Source organism: Callorhinus ursinus, unplaced genomic scaffold, assembly GCF_003265705.2.
Source record: "Callorhinus ursinus isolate GAN/ISIS: 27379988/994484 unplaced genomic scaffold, GSC_fseal_2.0 scaffold3, whole genome shotgun sequence".
Classification (NCBI taxonomy): domain Eukaryota; kingdom Metazoa; phylum Chordata; class Mammalia; order Carnivora; family Otariidae; genus Callorhinus; species Callorhinus ursinus.
The window spans coordinates 73,414,750-73,422,445 of NW_027397065.1; positions in this window are offsets into that span (position 1 = coordinate 73,414,750).

A 7,696-nucleotide genomic window follows, 5' to 3' on the forward strand; every position below is an offset into this window, starting at 1 on the left:
TATTGGATGAAGAAAATTCTTATCTAATCCTATGAAGATTATAATATTCTAGACCGCAAGCCTGATGAGAGATGACTTTATGGGTGTCTTGTGGAGGGAATGAGTTAAATGACATGTGGAAAACATTGCATAATTGTTACCAAGACAGTGGATTGTGGTAGATTGGAATACTCTTCTCAATTCTTTACTTTGTTACCTCTTATATGCGATTGTGCCATGACCCAGAGTGGAAAGGCTCAAACATATTAATGCTGGACCATTGCAATGAGGATTAAAGTAACAGTAGACTGAACCTATGCCCAAAGACACATGTTTTTCTGTCCACCCACATGCTCTACAATCACCATAAGCACATGTCCCAAGTAGGCGCTAATCCAAAAAAAAAAATGTGGTTGAACACTAAAGACACATGATCCCAGTTAAAAGCTTATTACCAAGCCCAGCCAACCTCCAATGTGTAGAATAGTCATCCCAACTGAATTGCACACCAGCGAGAGAAAAAAATAAACATTCATTTTTGTAGGACATTAAATTTTGCAGTGGTATGTTAATGTAGCATAGCATGGTAAGAATAGCTAGTATGCAAGAGTTAATAGTAAAATAATTTTCTATGAAACTGTGTTTGATGGTAACTATGATTATAAGGTTCTGGAAGGGTTAGACCAGGTGGCAGTACATAACTGTCAATGGCAAGATGGGTAGAATTAAAATGGACAACAAGGCTGAATGGCTACCCTGTGGCCATGGCATGCAGAGATCAGGAACAGTGGGTAATAGAACATAATGTTCCCAGTGGAAGGCAAATGGCCAGCCAATGTAGATAGTGCTTGCATATATAATTTAAACTCAAGAGCTATTGATGAGAGGGTTGATGTTCATGCCTTCAAAAATAATTATTTCACCCACTATCTAGAACTGAGACAGTTCTCAGACTAAGAAACCATCAGTTGAAGATGAGGCATCTCCTTGAGGAAGGAAACTGAATATTCACAGAAAGAATCTATGATAATTTGTTTTCTGTTCCCCAAAGAGACCTACAGTCATTTATCAGGAACACTATATACTTGGTTAAGATAGTATCAGACCTTATTAGAGCAGTTGATTAGAGGATAAGTTTACACCCATAGCAGGACACTCAAAATTCAATCACAGCTCCTCTGTTAGAGTAGGGTGAAATGAGGTTGTTGGGTGGGTGATGGTCTCAGGCCATCTCACAGTGGGTCAAGTGATTCCATGGAGCTATTTTGCTGTCTTTTCTCTGGTCTTTCATTACATAATATTTGGAGATACACACACACACACACACACACAGTGGTGGGCAGAATTCTCATGGTACTTCTATGCCTTATATAGTAAATGGGATTATGGTAAGAGAAGTCAAGTTAAAGACCTAGAAACTATCCCCCTTTTAGTCAAGGGATCAATTAGAAAAATGAAAAGCACCTTAAATTTTATAGCACCTTAAAGTCAAAAGTGGAAATTATTCTTCAGGCCCTGAAAAACGGTAAGAAATAAACTGTACAAAATTAAAGGACCTATGATAATAGGGACATTTTTAACATCTAGTGGTTTGGCGACATCCCCTCCAGAGTATAGAATAAGTTATTGCATGATGCAATGCTTACCATGAAGAAAAAGGCACACTACATGATGACAAAACATTTTATATTTTGTAGACAGTGTATAGTACAATTGAGAATATTGCTCCAACCGAGGACTCAGAAGCCTGCCATATTGAGTGGGGTCCAAAGAAAGAGAGATCTCTGCAGCAAATTTAGCCTTTTTTTAATAAGCTGCACTGCAATCTGACCCAGCAGACTTTAAAGTGCTAGAGTTATCTGTGATAGATAGGGATAGCATATGGTGTCTCTGGCAAGTTCCAGTATGAAAGACATTATGCAGATCCTGAGGGTTCTGGAATAAGACCCTCTGCAGCAGATAACATTTGTCCATTCAAAAAAGCAACATCTGATAGGCTATTGAGCCTAGTCTTGTTTATATCAAAAAACTGTCACCATAGGCCATCCATCATATGCTGGATGGATCACCATGGCATTGATTTGGGTAAGCACAACTACAATCATATATACATACATTTAGGAGCAGGCTCAGTCAAGTGTGGAAAGCACATACATGCACACAATCCACAAAGAGAGACGTTATATAACTATGGATGGTGTTATGGGTTGGAATATGTCCAATAAACATTCATAAGTTAAAGTTCTAATACCCAGTACCTCAGAATGTTAACTTTTTAGAAACAGAGTTGTTGCATATATGTTTAGTTAAGACGAGATCCTACTGGAATGGGATGGGTCCCTAATCCAATACGCCTGGTGTCCTCACAGAGGGGAAATTTGGACACAGATATGCACATAGGGAGAAAAACATGAGAACTACAAATTGAAGAATACCCCATCTTCCTTGGCTTTGGGGAAACAATATTAAGGAATGTTCTCCACAGTCTCTGAAAGAGACCGCTGTGGGATTGAGTATCAGGTTCTTAAAGTTGTAACCAATCTATTAGCACATTTTTTTTTCCTTCCTTTCTACACTTTCTCATACTTGACCATGTTACATCTGGGCAAGGAAGGATCGTGTTTACTCCAGTAAATACCCTAAGTTTGAGACATATTCCTCCTTATCCCTTTGATATTTCTTGGGTTCATTCATTAAATAAGATACTTGTAACCAAGTCTTTGTATCATTATGTGACTTTGAGGAACTCAAACTAAACATTGGATGGCAGAAAGTTTAGCTGGAAAACAGAATTATTAATATGATCAATATTGGCTAAGATAAGTAGAGATGTGTACCTGTTTTGTCCGTTTTGTCTCAACTCTACTTCAGTCCTTCTCTACTCTCTCAGAAGCCTGACAACTACATTTCTTTATAGATTTTCCCAATGGAAGGCACGGGCACTGGGAAAAGAAAGAAAGAAAGAAGTCATGTGCCCCTCTCCTTTGGCTTCTGGATGTGCCCCCAACAGTATCTGGAACCAGTGCGGTTCCGGTTTGGGCTGTGTGGCTCTGGCACTGATGGTGGCAGAGTTCGCTATAACCTTGGTCTCACCTTATCTAGAGATCTGGCTTTGCTGGAGGCAACGACATCAGTAAATGCCTTTAAGTGTCCCTGCTACGTTAGCATAAAAAGTGGTGTGGGCTTCTGGATTTTTTGAAGGCTATGGTGGTGTGGTGAAGGCAACCAAGAAAACTGCGGGATCTTTTGCCGCTTCAAAGGCAGAGCAATTTTAAAATATGTGCAACACAATTTTGCTTTCTCAGCCTAGGCGTGGTAGAGGTTTATTGAAATTATTAATCTCAGAACAATCTCAGTTTTAGATTTTTGTTCTCCCATCCCTTATCAGACACTTATAAACCAATGCTCTCTTTCAAATCCTCTCCATTTGAAATATAGAGAGTGGTTCTGTTTTCCAGAACAGATTGACTGCCAGACATCCCTTCCACGTTTTCACTTCATCCTTCTTTCCTGTGTTGGCCCACTTTTTTATTCTTCTCTCACTACTATTGCTTATTCTCTAAGTTTACTTTCTTTGGGGATCAATCACTGGCTTACTTTTTTTGTGCAATGTATGTGCACCCAGAGTGATGGAATTTACTCCGTTGCCTAAACACCAAATACTCCCCCGTATCTTTATCTCATGGAGCGCCTCTCTATGAGAACAGAACCTTCTGCTGAAAATCTCCTCTTGGCATTACAAGTATAAATATTCAGATCAATCCTATCATCCTCACAGTGTGCTGTTGGTCTGTTTGTTCTGCTATTTTAGCCTGTCGTTCCACATCTGTCCAGTTTCTTAAGTTATATACTAGATTTCTTTCCCTGCAGATCCCTCTCTCTTACTCTTCCAAACCAATCTCTCCCTAGTTCCGTGGTTTCTGAGTATATTTTGAATATCCTTCCCTGCTGCTTTGTTATTTCATTCTTGATTTGTAACAACGTGTCTCAGAATTCACTGTGAACTCCTCTAATCACCTTCAGCATTTTTACTGCAGTAATTTTAGAAATAAGGACTTTAACTGCATACCTCTCTTCATAAAAAGTTTTATTGAATTGCCAAAGTTTCCCCGGGCAAGCTCAAAGCTTTGTAGTGAGGCAGGAAAGACAATCAGGAACACAGCATGTGTTCGCCTTGTTTGGCTTCATCACCAGCCACTGCTTCCTTTGCACTTTTGAATCCAGTTTCACTGAATCATTTGATTTTCTGCTAATGTGCTATGACCACTCTTCCCTGGTGCCCATTTTATTTCTTTTTATCTTTTGCCTGAACTGCCTTTCTCTACTTCATTTTCCTGGCTAAATTTCAGTCATTCCAGATCATCTTGCGCATCCAAGTGTCTAGGAAGACATTCCCAGAACTATACATTGCTTCTATGTGTCCAATAACTCTCGATGCATATGTTTCTCATAGTCCTTGTTTTCTTGCATTTTATTCACTGGCTTACTGATCTGCCTCTACTTATAAACTGTAAATTCATTGGGGATTGCATAGTCCCCAGGTCAATGTGGAATTTCATTGCAGACATTTAATAAAACTCTCTTTCCACGGCACCTGGGTGGCTTAGTCAGTTAAGCATCTGACTTGTGATTTCAACTCAGGTCATGATCTCGGGGTCATGAGATGGAGATGCACACTGGGCTCCCCACTCAGCAGGGAGTCTGCTTGAGATTCTCCCTCTCTCTCTGACCCTTCCCTCATGCTCTTTCTCTCTCTCTCTCTGGAATAAATAAATAAACCTTAAAAAAAAAAACCTCTTTCCTATTGCTATTTTCTCTATTTCCACCAAATATCTACATTTTCTCTTTCAAATTATTATTTTATCATGATTATTAATTAACTTCCCATTTTACTTTATTTTTTTTAAGATTTTATTTATTTATTTGACAGAGAGATAGATAGCACAAGCAGCAGAGTGGCAGGCAGAGGGAGATGGAGAAGCAGGCTCCCCGCTGAGCAGGGAACCCGATGCGGGGCTCAAACCCAGGGCCCTGGGATCATGACCTGAGCCGAAGGCAGCCGCTTAACCGGCTGAGCCACCCAGGCGCCCCAGTAACTTCCCATTTTAATAAATTCATTTTTCAGGGGTGCCTGGATGTCTCAGTCAGTTAAACATCCAGCTCTTAGTTTCGGCTCAGGTCATGCATGATCTCACGGGTCCGGGATTAAAGTCCCGCATCTTGCTCCACGCTCAGTGGGGAGTCTGCTTGAAAGATTCTCTCCCTCTGCCCCTTCCCACAAAAATAAATAAATAAATCTTAAAAAATAAATAAATTTATTTTTCAAACTAATATGTGTTCTTTAAAACCAGGATTGGTGTTTGTGTGTGTGTTTGTGTGTGTATACCTATCACTGTGTATTGAATAATAAATTTCATAGTAAATATTTTAAGTATTCTGGAGATTCAGAAAGAAAAAAATGACTTGTGATTTCTTACATCTTATAGTCTAACCTTCGTTACATTATTCATGTGAAAATAACAATAAGATAATGAATAGCTAATTTCTAAGTCAATGGTAATAAGTTCATAAGAAGCCCAGAAAGGAATCTTTGTAGTCTAGTCCATCAGACCCAAATTCAAATCCTGTTATTTGGTACACATTAGACCTAGGGAACATTATATAACCTCTTTCAATCTGAGTTTCCGCATCTGTGAATGGTAATAATTATTATGACCTCCTCAGGATTTTATGAAGATTAAAATAAGACACTGCACATGAACCACTTAGCCCATTTGGGCATTCAGTAAAAATAATAAGCATTCAGTAAAAATTGTTACTCTTATAGAAGTTGGGGCTTGCATGGCCTTTAAAAATATAGGTAAGAATTATTACGGATTAGACATAGGAAAGAAAGGAACTTTGAAGGAGATTGACTCATGCAAATAAAAGCACTCAAGAAGGAGACAATAATTCCAGTAGAGCGTGTAACTAGAGGACAGGGAATTAATAAACAGAGAAGTGATGTATCCCAGTTTGGGACATACAAGAAAGCTGAACCAGGACGTTTTAGATTTCATAAAATTGGCAATTTGTCAGCAGCGTATTTTTTGAGCTGAGAAATAAAATAATAAGATTTGGGATGCCTGGGTGGCTCAGTCAGTTGAGCGTCTGACTCTTGATTTCAGCTCAGGTCATGATCTCAGGGTCATGAAATCGAGGCCCATGCTGGGCTCTGCACTCAGCTTGGTGTCTGCTTGTCCCTCTTCCTCCCCTGACTTGCTTGTGCTGTTTCTCATTCTCTCTCTCTCTCTCTCTCCCTAAAATAAATAAATAAAATCTTAAAAAAATAGTAAAATACTAAGATTTAAGGTGGGTTATCCTGGTATTATAAAGAAAGTTTGTGTATTCCTCAGGAAAGAGAAAGAAAAAAAGAAGAAAGAAGAAAGAAAGAAAGAAAGAAAGAAAGAAAGAATAAGGTTTGAGTAATTGGTGCAGACTGTTTTTTTTAAGAAAGCAGCTACACCGTTCACCCCGAATCATGAGTCCCTTAATTCTGGGTTGTGACTTTGTGCTAAAGGGCAGACTAGTATGCTTCCTCCTTAACTGTGAAATTCTTCACTTTTATTGTTTCTCACTTGCACTTAAAACCCTGTAAATGTTGTATTATTACACTATTATGTAACACAATAGCTGTTATCTCTCACTTTTCTATGCTGATCTGTGCAAGGCACCTTTTGTCAAATAAGTCAAGACCTCTTGCCAGATGAGAGTGATTCATCAAAACTGCTGAGCATTTTCATAATCATCATTCTCACAATGTATTACAAAAGACCATTAGCAGCCTTTAATTTTCCAGGTTTGGTGCAGCATAACAACTTCAGTTTATGTTTCACTGCTTCTCTTTGTAAAGAAATCAATGATTTTAAAACTAAACTACTCATGACAAACATGTTAGATTCATTAGCATCTGCCCTGGTTGTCTGTGTGAAGGTTATATTGCAAACCTGATTTGCATTTTTATCTGCAAGGAGCACAAGGTTTGAATTGCCTAAATGTTTACTTAATTATTGCTCCCATTCTCTTCCACACCCATTCACCTCAAGCCCTCCACAAGCAGAAAGCAAGACTAATTAGTATCTAATTGATATTTTTTCAATAGTGCAATAGAATCTCTCTCAATACAAAGAAAGTAATTTCATTATACACTGCAGAGAACACTTAATCAGTCATAATAGCAAATATGGGTGTATTTGTTAGGTTTTTCAAAGTGATATATTTTAACTAAGAAGCACCTGGTTGTCTCTAGTAGATTTTACTCCTTAAATAGGAAGAGATTATAACTACTCATTTTTTTTTCACACATTTCCCAGAATACTATTGTACAATCACTGAGCTAGACATTGTGGATACAAAATGAGTAAGATATGATTTCTCTCAAGAAACCCATAGTCTATGAGGCAAACAGACTCAAAAAAAAAAATCATTTAGGTATATGGGATGACAGATTTGTACAAAGTATCATGGAATCACAGGAAAGAGCAGACTATTTCAGTCTAAACAGATCAGGGACAGATTCCTAGAGGAGATGACACATGAGCCAAAGAAAATGCAGCAAATTAGCCATCAACTTGATGGGGCAAAATGCATTCCAGACAAAGAGGAAACCACCAGCAAAGGTAGCACTGTGGGAAACATATTCCAAAGTTCTACTGCTGAATATATTTCATACATGAAA